Raw genomic sequence first — 16034 nt, forward strand, 5'->3', positions numbered from 1 at the left:
CTCTCTCTCTCTCTCTAGTCCTTTAGAATGCTTAGGTAATTACCATTACCACATTTTCATGAATTTTACTAATATAAAAAAAAATAATCAATATACCCAATAACTCCTACTATTGTCATAAATCTTACTGGTCAAACACCACATTTCAAACTCTTTGGCAGTGCTTTCGTTGTGTCCTCACAAGTGAAGTATTTTTCAAACAACCATAAAAATACACGTCGTAAAAGTTTCTCTTGATGGTCATCCTTATAGTACACTATTTACTGTGAAACTGGCAGATAGACTGTGATGTTGATTGACGGACTGTGAGGTTGACAGCCGTGCACTGTGTGGTTGACAGACGGACTGTGAGGCTAATTGGCACTGTAATGTTGACAGACACTGGGAGATTGACACCGAGATTGATTGGCACTGTAAGATTGACATTGTGAGAATGGTTGGCACTGTGAGGTTAATACTGAAAAGTCGAGACACTGTGAGGTTGATTGGGACTGTAAAGTTGAAAAACTGTGAGGTTCATTGGCACTGTGAGATTGATCACAGTGTGTGAGGTTGATAGACAAAGTGAGGTTGTGAGACACTGTCAGGTTGACAAACAGTAAGGTTGACACACTGTGTGGTTGAATGAAACTGTGAGGTTGACAGACACTGTGAGGTTGACAGACACTGAGATTGAGAGATCCTGTGAGGTTGACACAGTGAGGTTAAGACACTGTGAGGTTGAATGACACTCTGAAGTTGACAGGCACTGTGAGGCTGAATGACACTGTGATGTTGACAGACAATGAGATTGACACACTGAGGTTCAGCGTCACTGATGTTGACATAAACTGAGGCTAACAGACACAGTGAGGTTGACGATCTGAAGTTAACACTGTTAGGTTGAATGACACAGTGAGGTTGACAATGTGAGGTTGACAGGCACAGTGAGGTTGATAATCTGAGGTTGACAGTGTTACGTTGAATGACACAGTGAGGTTCAGATACTGCGGTTGACAATATGAGGTTGAAACTTTGAGGTTGACAGATACTGAGGTTGACAGACACTGTGAGGTTGATATACACTGTGAGATTGACTCACTCTGAGGTTGAGAGACACTGTGAGGTTGACAAACTGTGAGGCTGAATGATACTTTGTGGATGACAGACACTGTGAGGTTGACAAATTGTGAGGTTGAATGATACCTTGTGGATGACAGACACTGTGAGGTTGATACTGAGGTGAGAGACGCTTTGATGTTGACACTGTCAGGCTGAAACCTACTATGAGGTTAACACTGAAGTTGTAGATACTGTGAGGTTGAAAGACACTCTGAGGTTGACAGACACTGTAAGGTCGAAGGACACTGTAAGGTTGATTAGCACTGTGAGGTAAAAAGACACTAAAATTGATTGACACTGTTAGGTCGGAAGACACTGTATGGTTGATTGGCGTTGTGAGGTTGACAGACTAAAGTTGACACTGTAAGGTTGATTGGCACTGTGAAGTAGACACCCACTATAAGGTTGATTGGCACTGTGAGGTCGAAAGATGCTTTGAGGTTGACAAAGTGAGGTTGATTGACATTATGAAGTTGACAGACACTGTGAGGTTTGAGACACTGTGAGGTTGATTGACACAATGAGGTTGACAATGTGAGGTTGACTGACACCGTGAAATTAACACACTGTGAGGTTGACAGAATATGAGTTTGATACAGTGAGGCTGATAGATACTTGAAGTTGATTGACACCATGAGCGTGTTAGGTTGGCAGACACACTAACTCAAGACTGGCCGTAGAATGGAGTTGAGACGTTGACACTTGACACACTGGATGATGTAGTAGATTGAATGCCCCTGAGCACCTGATGTCAAGGTCGTGACTTTTTTATTAAGTCTAGGCTGACGCAAAAGTAGCATGGTGGTGTCCGTGCCCGAAATGGAAGGTCTTCGGCTGAATTTGTGCTTTCTCGGAATGAGTGGTCATCAATGAATATTAGCATGTGATAAAATTGAATGTGACGATGTTGAATGTAGTCTGCCAATGACAATTTCTAATTAATACTTTGAATATTAGCGTAATACATAGGTATTTGTCACATGCAGCCCTATTATGACACGCCCATTGTACCCTCTCGTCCTCCCCCCCCACCATGACTTCCTTCACCTACGTAACCTTGGCTCTCTCTTCTTCTTCTTCTTCTTCTTCTTCTTCTTCTAATATTCATTGATAATTTGCACTGGAAGGACGGGTGACACTTTTTTTCTAGCGCCGCTGCATTCATCATTAACAAACGAAAACCCTAATGCATATTCCCAACTACAACACATTTAAAATTGAAGAAAACTAAACAAACAAAACAAATTGATGAGTGCCTGACACACGACGCGTTGGTGCTTCCCGTCCCTCCTCCCTCCCCCTGCCCCCTCTGCCAGGGCCCCCTCCCCACCCCCACAATAACCGCCCCGCGCCATGTTTGCCGGCAGTGAAGTGTTGGCCAGTTAAAGAAACTGTCATGTATATGATGATAATTTTGGGGTAACAATAGTGTATACTAATGTTTTGTGTTAGAATTAACCACGATTATCAGCAACTGCCTCTGCAAACGTGTGATATTTACTGAATGAGACGGTGATGGCAATGACATGGTTGATGAGCTACACACTACTACGATTAATCAACGTTTGCTGCACGCACAGCAGAGCTACGATCATATTACTGTTGTTTCTAAGAAGAAGGGAAAATTATAGAGCTAAGTACACTATTAACTCAATTTGACGGTGGTTGGCGCTTGGCCCCTTGTCGCACGCAGCCACTCAATTATTATAGCGGCAAAGGTCGACCTTACAGGTCCCATACGCGTCTCGCGTCGCCTGCCACTCTCCCCGACATAATACAGAATCTTATTACATACTCACCACTGTCACCAGACAAGTTCACTTATATAGTCACTTATATAGTCCTCCAATCACTTTGACCGCACCTTACACCTAAAATCAAGTAAATATGAGAGGCAAGGAGGCACACTTACGACTTTCGTGCTCTCTCTCTCTCTCTCTCTCTCTGCCAGAGCCATCCCAATCTCGTATTCCTCTTCTTCCTGTCTCCGCTACAAACACCCTCCGTCGCTTTCAGTTGACAGTTTGAAGTCGCACTCTACACACAATTTTATGAACTCATCATTAACACCTTACTTTTTTCACTCAGAGCACACCTTATATCCTACCATTAACTCAAAACAAAACCAAAGGGGAAATAGCTCGGTCACTCGGTGCCACTGAGCTCTCAACTACACACACACACACACACACACACACACACACACACATTCATAATCGTAATACTAATATACATATTCCTATTATTTTCCTGTAACATTTGTTTATTCATTATTATTTTTCTTTGCAAAAGGGGGGGGCCATGGCCCCATACCCCCACCCCCTCGGTATGCCACTGACGTTAAACGTCTGCTTTGAACGTCTTCTCGCTCTCAGCTACCGCCTGTTGCGGAAAGGGAGCCGAGTGCGACACATCCTCTCCATTCCCAAGACTCCTGGGCCCGTATCCTCGAGGGCTATTAACTTTTACTCTTAAAGTTACTATCAAAGTTAATAGTCTCAATTTATTAAGAGTAACAGCTATCCTCGTCAACTTTGAGTGTAAGTATTAGCAAATCCTGGCTACTATTATCTTCTTCTTTATGGCGGGCTCGTTGCTAAGGACGCCTCCGTGCAAAACGTAAACATCCGACATATCTCCCCTCCTGCGTCACAACTTGCTCTGCTGAAATTACCGCACCATAACCACGTCATCTGCCCCAATGAGCACATCTACGGGCCGGAGAACCAGCGCAGAAAAGGAGTAAGTTTAATTGGTCGCCAGATGAAACGGTCTTCTTACATCAAATTCATGAAAAAATACGTACAATCAGAGGGTGTTATGGGAAGAGCATCACCCCTGAGGATAAGAAGAGAGCGTGGACTGAAGTGGCAGAAGCTGTAACAAGGTTGGTAATCACATAGTCATGCTTCAGTTAGCTTACAAACTAACCTAACCTAATCAAGTGGGTATTTTTTACATAATAACACAACCACTGACCTTCCAAACAGAACATACCTTTTCATTCTGTATCTGAATAGTTTCATTATGACCATTTCTGCCACAACCCCCTCTCCCTCAACAACCTAACATACTAGCTAAACCTAACCATGCCAAACCTGCCCCGTCCTACCGAACACATCCTAACTTAACATGCCAAGTTTGTTGGGGGGGAAGAGGGGGTTGGTATAGATAGTTAAGGCATATTTGACCTTTTTTTTATTCTTAATTTATTTTCATTTGTTTATTATTATTTTTTTTTTTTTGGGGGGGGGATGCTAGGCATGCCAGACTATGGACATTTTTACAAGTACTTTATGTCAAGACTATATGGGAATAGGTAAGTTTCGTGAGAATGGTAAAGTAAGATTAAAATAGTATATTTATAGCATTGGTCAAACAGATTATGGTGATATAATGTTAGATTGGAATGTACTCCACCTTATCAAGGGGAGACTGGATAAACCTCCCGACTTCCTACGGGTCACTGAGGGCGGCCACAGTTTCCGCAATCACCCTGTTTACACTACTGTCTTTTTTTTTTTTTTTTTTTTTACAGCCAAGGAGACAGCTCAAGGGCGCAAAGAAAAAAAAACAAAAAAAAGGCCCGCTACTCACTGCTCCCGAACAGAGGTTAAATAAGTGTCCAAAGTCAGAGGTCAATTTCGGGAGGAGAGGTGTCCTGATACCCTCCTCTTGAAAGAGTTCAAGTCGTAGGCAGGAGGAAATACAGATGAAGGAAGATTGTTCCGGAGTTTACCAGCGTGAGGGATGAAAGATTGAAGATGCTGGTTAACTCTTGCATAAGGGGTTTGGACAGTATAGGGATGAGCATGAGTAGAAAGTCGTGTGCAGCGGGGCCGCGGGAGGAGGGGAGGCATGCAGTTAGCAAGTTCAGAAGAGCAGTGAGCTTGAAAATATCGATAGAAGATAGAGAGGCAACATGGCGGCGGAATTTGAGAGGTAGAAGACTATCAGTATGAGGAGGAGAGCTGATGAGACGAAGAGCCTTTGATTCCACTCTGTCAAGGAGAGCTGTGTGAGTGGAACCCCTCCCCCCCCACACACACACACACACACATGAGATGCATACTCCATACGAGGGCGGACAAGGCCCCTGTATATGGACAGCAACTGTGCGGGGGAGAACTGGCGGAGACGGTACTGAACGCCCAGCCTCGAGGAAGCTGATTTAGTAAGAGATGAGATATGAAGTTTCCAGTTGAGATTTTGAGTTACGGATAGACCGAGGATGTTTAGTGTTGAGGAAGGTGATAGCTGAGTGTTGTCAAAGAATAGGGGATAGAAAACATCATTTTGAAGACTCTTTATAAAAGGCATAAAAGAGTCAGACGGGGGATGAGTAGGAGGAATATGCCCAGAATCGTCCAGAGTGGAGTTTTTAGAGAAGAGTTCAGCCTTAGAGATAGATGGGACGGCAGTGTTGCCGTCAGGACTGAGGAGTGGAGGGAAAGATGAAGAAGTGAAGTTGGAGGAGATGTTTTTGGCTAGATACTAGAAGTCACGGGAAGAGTTAGGGAAAGCAAGGTTTTGGCATTTTCTATTAATGAAAGAGTTTTTAGTTAGTCGGAGAATAGATTTGGCACGATTCCGCAGAAATGTAAAGTTCATAATTAGCATTAGTTTGAAGGCTCTGGTATATTTTGTGAGCTGCCTCTATCATTGACAGCACGAGAACAAGCGTGATTAAACCAAGGCTTTTAGCGTGAGGAGTAGAGAAAGAACGAGGAATGTATGCCTCCATTCCAGAGATAATCACCTCTGTGATGCGCTGAGCACACACAGAGGGTCTCTATCCTGGAAGCAATAATCATTCCACGGGGAATCGGAAAAGTATATCCTCAGATCGTCCCACCGAGCTGAAGCAGAATGCGAGAAGCATCGCCTCTTCGGTGGGTCCAGAGGTGTACAGGAGCGATAGGACAGGATGGAGAAATAAGATTGTGATCGGAGGAGCCCAACGGAGAAAACAGTTTGACAGAATAAGCAGAAGGGTTTGAGGTAAGGAAGAGGTCTAGAATGTTGGGCCGGTCTCCAAGACGGTCGGGAATACGTGTAGGGTGCCGGACCAACTTCTCTAGATCACTGAGGAGAGCAAAGTTGTAGGCTTGCTCACCAGGCTGGTCAGTGAAGGAGGATGAAAGCCAAATCTGGTAGTGAACATTGAAATCTTCAAGGATGAAGATTTCAGCGAAGGGAGAATGAATCAAGATGTACTCCACTTTACAGTTCAAATAGTCAAATAATTTTACATAAGTTGTAGGGTTAGGTGAGAGATAAACAGCACAGACGTATTTATTAATAGAGTGACAATGAAGTCTTAACCAAATGGTAGAAAATTCTGAAGAATCAGGATATTGGGCACCAGAGTAAGTGATATCTTTGCGTAAGTAGACGCAACATCCAGCTTTAGAGTGAAATTATAGAGAATGAATGATAGTGGGGGGCCTTATGTAGAGAATTGGTAAGAATTGTGCATTTTGGGTTAAAAGCATGAAAATTGGCTTGAAGGTAGCTTTATACATACTTTTAAGATTTAGATATAGTGCCATCTCTAATTTGTCCCGTAAGTCCCATTTTTCAAGATGGCCGCCAAATATGTCAAATTATGTTTTTTTATGGTTATACAGCAATTATTTCCTATTTTATACCCATTATGTAACGAAATGGTATACGTAAACCCCATTTTTACTTATATAAGTATGCCTACAAACCATAGATGTGCAAAACTCTGAAGTTTCATCACCAATTAGGCCTAATTACCATAATTTATTCTTAAACTTGGGAAAACGTTAATTTGTGATGTGAATTTCTAATATATACTCGATTTTAGTATACTTTTTTTTTCTTTCCAGGTGGATCTAACCCAATGTTGCATGCACCATAGATGTAGTATGCAGATTAGATGCTTTTCAATAGCTTATCAGCACTTGCAGACAGTAACATTATGGCCAGCAGAAAATGTGTACTAGTTGAGAAATCATCTTCCACTTCCCTAAACGTAGAAACTGATCAGCCTGCTGATACTGATTGGAGCAAGTGTGTGATATGCCAAATGTCAAAGCCACAGGAACGTCTTCAGTGCCCAGCAAACAGCAAGAGGCATGATGTGGGCGCCGGATATAAGACCATAGCAGAAGATATTGGAAGACTGTCTAGTTTTGAGTTTTTACCTTTTGGGAACCGTATAAATGATGGATCTGGAATTGAAGAAACACTGAGAAAGAATAAAGCTTGCTGGCACAACAAATGTAGACTGCAGTATGGAAAGTCTAGAGTAGAAAAAGCAGAAAAGAGACAGTCAAGTGAGGAACAACAAGCCTGTTTCTAGCAGCAAGGTGACCAGACTGTCACTTTCAACAAAACAAGTGGACCGTAAAGCAAAGAGATTGTGCTTCTTTTGTGAAAAAGATAATTCAGCAGGCACCTTGCACATAGCATCCACAGAGAATGTGGACAAAAATATAAAGGCTGCTGCTCATGTGCTGCAGGATACCTACCTCATTGTTGTCAAAGCTAAGTGCTGGTTCTGATGTCATAGCGTTAGATGTTGTGTATCACACCGATTGTCTTGCAAAATTGTACAAAAGAGCTTCAGCAGCAAACAGAAGTGAAAAACAAGCAGATAATGAATGTGACAAGGAAAACCGTGGCAGAGCATTGGCTGAACTTGTATCATACATACAAGATGCCAAAGAAACTTCAATACCAGTTTTCAAATTGCATGACTTGAAAGAAATGTATGAAAATAGATTAGATCAGTTCGGAACACATGAAGTATGTCACAGTACCCGTCTGAAAGATCGTCTCCTTGAAACTGTATCTAACCTTGATTTTACAGTAAAGGCAGGATGTTTATCTTGTCTTCAAGGAAGACGTTGGAGATGTCATTCACAAGTCACTTAAGGATGATCAGTATGATGAAGAAGCCTTAATTCTTGCAAAGCAGCTAGGATTGTCAGAAGGAAAATGAAAGATCAGAAGAATGAATTTAGTGGCACATTTCCTCCTGATTGTCAGGAGAAATCTGTACCCAAAGTGCTATTAACCCTTGTGTCAATGATACTGACAGTCCCAATATCAAAGACCAAGATGATTATGATGTGTCACAAGCATCACTGAGTCTCTCACAGCTACTGATGTTTAATTACAGACAATTTGGCAAAAAGACCATTTCCGAAAAGATGCGTCATACCAAGAAAAATGAAACTCCATTGGCACTGTACACTGGGCTTATGGTACATTCCAAAACAAGGAAGAAGGAAATTGTTGATGAAATGTGCCAACTTGATCTGTCTGTCTCATACAAACGTGTTACAAGTGTTTCTACAGACCTTGAAAAAGACATGTGTACACATTTCCAAGCTACAGGCATTGTATGTCCTCCAACGCTCAGAAAGGGACTCGTAACATCAGCTGCTATGGATAACTTTGACCACAATCACTCCTCAACAACAGCAAAACATTCCATACATGGCACTGGCATATCTTTGTTCCAGCAACCAACAGCTGAGCTTCCAGGGACGCCACAAGAAATCCCACATGATTCCGAATCAAGGCAAGATTATTCTGTGTTACCAGAGGACTACACAAGAGTCAGGCCACTGAATTTGGAGAACAAGCACCCACCTGTTCCTCCTTCTGGTCTGCCCCAGTCACCAAGTGATTTTAGTGTGTTTCGACAGGCTATACAGAAGGAGAAACAATGGCTTGACTCTGTTGCAGATCAGGTTTTGGAAACAGAAACAGAACATCCCATAGAAGCACAAATGATTTCATGGTCTGGGCATCATGCGTCAAATGCACAAGATTCAAATCATGTGAAGCCTTGCATGTCGGCCATATTGCCGCTGTTTGCAGAATCATCAAAATCCACAGGCATGTTGGCACATAGTTTGGATGTGATAAGGAAGGCAACAATTTATCTAAATCCTGATCAAAAACCTATTACAGCTGCAGATCAGCCTATATTTGCAACAATAAAACAAATACAGTGGAACTGGCCAGATATATATGGTGAAGATAAATTTGTTGTGATGATGGGTGGATTACATATAGAAATGTGTGCACTGAATATGTTAGGTGACTGGGTGGAAGGCAGTGGATGGGTTGAAGCTCTGATATTAGGAAATATCACTTCATCAGGGATAGGGTTGCACCGATTAATCGGTAAGTAATCGGTAATCGGCCTAATCGGCCACTTTGCCGATTAATCGGTAATCGGTCTTTTGACCGATTAATCGGGGCCGATTATTATTTTTTCTCTCTTTTATAATACAGTGTACATAACACAGTACTAATAATGTTAATGTAAGGATGGTGATGTTACCAAAACTCTAATACCTTTCCACAGCATTTATTTCCAACAAGTCCCTATGCAAATGTATATTATGTAATTCAAATTGATATATAAAATTATGATATGAACTGAAGCACTGGTATTTGCTTCAACTTTGAAACTAGAAAAAAAAAATCAACATATTACTTTATATTACAACCAAGAAAAATTATATGCTTATTTCAACTTGCTTAGCACAGTAACTGAGTAATGTCCTTCACCAAGCCTGCCGTGCATAGGACAGTAAATTAGTAGAAGACTTGAGAGATTGATAAACCTTCTGTACACTACCATTTCTAGTAGCATCTAGGATCACCACAAGAACGAGAAAACTGGGAAATTCTAACATATTAAAATCAGGATGTTTCCACAAAGCAAGGCTAAATTATAAGTAACAAATTACTAGACGTATTTGTTCTCCATGCAGATGACAGTTGGGCAGTAAACAAAGTTGTAAACATGTGGGTTACGGTATGTCTTTAACTTTGTGGTACCAGTGTCCAATAATTAATGAAGATTAATCACATTTACAATTTATAAATAATCGGCCGATTAATCGGTATCGGCCGATTATTGGTTACCGATTAATCGGTAATCGGTAATCGGCCAAATTGCTTATCGGTGCAACCCTAATCAGGGATTGCTGACAGTTGCTTAAAGGTTACTCATGTGACACGCACAAGACATGTACACCAAGTGTTTGTGGCTTCACTCAACATCCTTCTTCACAAAGCATATGAAAACTACCTCACTGAATCTCAAGATCAAGTTAAACTTCCTTTTGACATCTGGACAAAAAGACAGAAAGAGGAAAGTCCTCTGTTTCAGTACTGGTACATCACAATGGAGTTTACTCTTCTGGTGCTAACCTTCATCAGGTCCATCCGTGATGGAAACTTTGATCTGTATGTTCAGTCTCTAGGTCAGTTAGCTGGTTGGATGTTTTCCTTAGACCATGTTAACTATGCTAGGTGGATCCCAGTTCACCTGAGAGATATGATGCAGCTTGAGATTCAGCACCCTGATATATATGATTATTTCAAAAAAGGGGGCTTCGTCTTGCACAAAACAAGTCATGCTTTCTCTGGTATTGCACTGGACCATGCCCATGAGCAGAACAATGGCCATTTGAAGGCTGAGGGTGGTATTATAGGACTAACACAAAATGAGGAAGCTATGAGAAAATGGATGTTAGCTGGACCTGAGGTGGCACGCGTGTTGGCAATGTTTAAAACATCCATGATAGGCCATTGCTCAGATGATACCATGGGAACAGACCACCATGAGCAGGGGAAAAGTGCTCAGAAGCTATTCAAAAGTGAAGTAAGAAACCTAGTTCAAGCTATAGAACAGCTAGGAAATCCATTTTTGGACAGGTCTAAAGATCTGATAACTTTAGACACCAAGACTGTAGCTGACAAATCAGTGGCTATCACAGTAAAATACATAGAGAAGGCAGGCAAGGAACAGTATCAAGAATTTGTTAAAACCAGACTGCAGGACAGGACTGTGTCAGTATTTGATCCAATTCACAAGAATAAGTTTCCACTATTTAAATCTCCTCAGAAGAAGGCACCATCAAAGCTGCATCAACAAATTAAAGTAGCAAAGAAAGATGTGAGAGTCTTTTCAGACCTCTATGTGTCCTGCCAGGTCAGACAGGGAGATATGGCAACCTTCTTTGCTCATGAAAACCAGGCCAAGCCACCCGCATTAGTGGCCCCTGGAGACAAACAGTCAACCAAATCAGATATCATGGAGGTCTTGGAAAGCTTCATTGAACCTAGTGCTACTGTTGCCAGCACAGCCTATGTTTTAGATGGACCAGCCATCATTCATATGCTGACCCCAAACCTCAGTTGTAAAACCTTTGGAGACTATGCCAAGTTAGTGTTCGAACATTATGTACAGGAGCTACTGGAGAGTTCAAATCGAGTTGACATTGTTTGGGATGAGTATCTTGAACATAGTCTGAAATGGGCAACTCGAGAAAATCGAGGAACAGGTCAGCGTAGGAGAGTGATGGAAAACACTGTGCTGCCTTCAAATTGGGTCTCCTTTCTAAATGTTCCGGAGAACAAAAAGGAACTTTTCCAGCTCCTTTCTGAACATGCAACAAGTATGCACATTCCTGAGGGCAAACAGGTTTTTGCAACATCTGGCAGAAAAGTCCTCAGCAATCCAGCTGGTCTTGACATCAGTGATATGTCTCCTTGTTCTCATGAAGAAGCCGACACACGGATTTTTGTGCATTACAAGGATGCAGTTGACAAGGGTCACCAGTCTGTTAAAGTACGAACAGTAGACAGTGATGTTGTGGTAATTGGGGTAGCAGTGGCTTCTTTCATGAATGCTGACATGTGGATCGTATATGGAACTGGTGACCATCGACGTATCATTCCAGCTCACAGCATTGCACAGGCACTTGGTCCAGTCAAAGCTAAGTGTCTGCCTGTCTTCCATGCCTTCACAGGCTGTGATACTGTGCCATCGTTCCAGTTGAAAGGAAAGAAGTCATTTTGGAAAGCCTGGGAATCTTTTGATGGTGTGACTGAATCATTCCAGTCATTACAGGACAGTCCTGGTCTGTTTCCAGAGGAGATCGTCAGAAATCTGAGAGATTTGTTATTCTTGTATATGACAAGAACAGTGTAGATGTTGATGTGAATGTAGCAAGAAGGAATCTGTACTGCAGGAAAAACAAGGCAATTGAAAATATCCCCAACCAAAGCAGCTCTTGTGCAGCAAGCAAAAGAGCAGCATATCAAGGTGGCCATGTTTGGGGTAATTGTTTGATCTGCATGCCAAATCTGCCTTGTCCCTCAGAGTGGGATGGAAGAAAATGAAGCTGATGACTGGGTACCATTGTGGACAACTTTAGCAGATGTATCTCAGGTTTGCTTGGAGCTGAAGGATTTGGTTGTAAAACGGTATGCAAAACAAAAAGATGTACCTGCAAAGGACTGAACTTGAAGTGCACAGGTTTATGCAACTGCAATGGAGATTGTTATAAAACATAAATGACTCATTTGTATCAACTGAGAGATTTGAATTTTTCTATTAAGATATTGCAAAGAACTTTCATATCAGAGTGATTTTACCTTTACAGTTTATTTTCCTTAGATAAGATTGTTGAGATATGATAGGAGCCAAAATTGATAATTTGAATACATAGATCATTGAATATAATTTTGTAAACCTAAAAGATCTTTAATTTGACTAAAAATATCAAAATCGATTGTCAATATCCTAAAGATAAGAAGATGAGATTGGATAGTTATGTGGACAAGAATAAGAAGATTAGGAGACATTATTGTTTGAAATACTTGCTTAACTTGGCTTTTATTGTTTTTGACTTGAGAAACATGGTTTTGTTCTAACATATGAGAAATATTTTTACCAATGAGAAGTTATGATATTGGGTTTAGTGTTTCCAAGGTACATATTACTTTCATTTGCCTTGATTATTGTTGCTTAGAAAGCAATCTAGAGTGAATATTGATAATTTTCAACATGTTTCCTTTTTCACATTATTAAATGGAGCTTATTCAATTTCGTTAACCATTACCAGTCTTTTTTTTTTAGATTTCAGATTTGCTTTTTACAAAACATTAACTTTGTAAAATAACATCAAATCACTGGATTGTACAGTTAGCAATTATAGTTTCGAATACAATTATAAATGTCATGAATAAACATATTAATTTCGAATACAAATGGCATGACACCTGATTTACAAAAAAAAAAAAAATTGCATAGGATTAAAATACTTTCCGATCACTTTAATGCTACTTTCATTGATTCCTAACAGAAACGCATACAATATATATTTCATTTCTCAAAACCAGTAAAGTACTTTTTGAAGTACGGCTTTTATTTTTTTTTTCATAACTAATGATGTTAATTAAGGTATATAATTAACATAATAAAATAATTATGTGACATATATGTCTGCTCAGACTTTTAAGCCTCTATTACATATCTGCAACAGTAGAAGTTATCATGTCCAATGATTTAAAACACTTATGACCAATTTCCAATGCATTTGAATCATTTGGTTATGCAATTTTATGTTAATTTAGCATTTTGTGGTGGCCATCTTGAAAAATGGCACTTAAGTGACAAAACTGAGATGGCACTATATCTAAATCTTCAAAATATGTTAAAAGCTACCTTCAGGCCAAATTTCATGCTTTTAACCCAAAGTGCACGATTTTGAAATAAGGCCCCCCACTATGAAGGAGGGAAGGAGGGAAGAAGGGATGGGGAAGAATGGAGGAGGAGGAGGAGTAACCGCCTAGAGGGGGAAGAGGAGGTACATCCCCCACACACTCCCTCTTCCTCCTTCCTCCTCTATCTCTCTCTCTCTCTCTGAAAGAAAACAAGGAAGTAAAGGAAGAAAGAATGAAATAAATAGAAGAAATTATAAAATATAGAATGAAAAGAAGGCGAATGAAAAGAGAAGGAAAGGAGAGAGAGAGAGAGAGAGAGAGAGAGAGAGAGAGAGAGAGAGAGAGAGAGAGAGAGAGAGAGAGAGAGAGAGAGAGAGAGAGAGAGAGAGAGAGAGAGTCAGCTGTCCCCCCTTCTCCCCTTCTCAGTCAGCTGAAAAGGACACACCATCATCATCTAATTATAATAATAATAATAATAATAATAATAATAATAATAATAATAACAACAATAGAAAAAAGTAAAAGAAAAGGACAAGAATAGCAAGAAGAAAAAAGTAGGTCAAAAAGTAAAAAGAGGGAGAGGAAGAGAAAAAAAGAGGAAGAAATAGAAAAAGAAGAAAAGAGGAAGTAGAGGAATTGAGAAAAATAATAATAATAATAATAATAATAATAATAATAATAATAATAACACTCACCTAACCCATGATGTAGATGTAGTTTTTTTTTCTTCTTCCTGTTCTTGCAACATATACCTATATAATTAAATTCGTGACAAAATATTAACGATATAACCGCACGCGCACACACATGCACAGACACTTTCACTATCACCATTATCTATTATTATTATTTTCATCATCATTATTATTGTTATAATTATTATTTTCTAAGATGTTTCTAACTTATTTGCACATTATTTTACCTCATTTTTCCTTATTTTAATTTTCTAAGCATTTCGAAACAAATTTTCACATTTTGCCTTAATTTAATTTATTATAATTTTCTAAGGATTTCCTAACATACTTTCACATTATTTTACCTTTTAATTTTTTCTAATTTTCTAGGCATTTTCTTACTTTCACATTATTTTAAACTAATGTTTCCTTAATTTAATTTATTATAATTTTCTAAGGATTTCCTAACACTTTCACATTATTTTACCTTATTTTATTTTTTTCGAATTTTCTAGGCCTTTTCTTTTCACATTATTTTTAACTAATGTTTCCTTATTATTAATATCCAAGCTTTTTCTCATTATTTGAGTATCACTTTATATTTTGGACCTTATTTTTCCTTTCCATTATTTCTAAGCATTTTCTAACTAATTTTCACATGACTTTACCTTACTATTATTTTCTAGGCTATTTCTCACTAATTTTCACACGAATCTTACTTCATTATTTTCTAAGCATTTCCACACGCTCTTCCCCTTGTCTTTTCCTTGCTATAATTTTCTATTTTTTTTTCGTTAATTTTCCTTTTCAACACACGACTTCCCCGCTGTCTTGCCCTCCACCCTCCGCTCTTCTCTTTTTTCAACCTTATTTTAGCATTCCCACGCGTTAAGATTGGCACTGTATGATCTATGCCACCTCCTCTTTCTTTGCATGGCACTGCGGCACTTTGAGGAAACGCAATTTACTTTAAAAATGAGAAAAAATATATATATGGTGCTGAAGAGGGGTGTCAGACATGACACCCCGCCATTTTCACTTTTCCCTTATTTTTTATCTTATTTCAATCTTATTTCAAACTTCCAGGGGGTTAGAAATGGCACAGTATAACCACTGGCACCACTTCTTCCTTTCTATGGCACCACAACATTCCGGGAACACGTAATTCGACTAAAAATGTACAAATACAAGGTTGAAATTTACCCACGGTGGCAGTTTCCTCCTCCACTTCTCACCCAATTTTCCGCATGATATAAGCTTTTCCAGGGATGGGATTGACACTGTGTAATCTCTGGCACCTCTTCTTTCTTCCCTGGCACTGTGGTTCGCTGGCACCGCGTAATTTGTCGGAAAACGATAAAAAGGATTTAGTATCACGGGTCACGCGACCACCACCAGGGACGCCGCGCGGGAATTGATGGGGACTGAGCCGCCGATGGTTTTGTACGCCGAGTCCACGGGATTACTATAAACAAAGTTATAATTATTTTTTAAATATTATTGATGTTATTACTATGATTCATGGAGGGAAAATAAGGAAAAAGATGTTATTAGGCCTTAAGAAATAGGTGATGTGCGAATACGTATTTGACAAGGCTTTCATGGGCGTTGTGGGCGTTACCAGGGGTAGTTTTATGACCTTGGTGGTAGTTTGACCTTTCCACTTTACTGTGAACTTTAAAAAATGGTCAATAGATACCGATTGACCTCTTTTCTGGCCTTTGAGAATAGTTAATGTGAGGGGCGGAG

Source organism: Eriocheir sinensis, unplaced genomic scaffold (genome assembly GCF_024679095.1).
Source record: "Eriocheir sinensis breed Jianghai 21 unplaced genomic scaffold, ASM2467909v1 Scaffold1097, whole genome shotgun sequence".
In the NCBI taxonomy this organism is placed as follows: Eukaryota; Metazoa; Arthropoda; class Malacostraca; order Decapoda; family Varunidae; genus Eriocheir; species Eriocheir sinensis.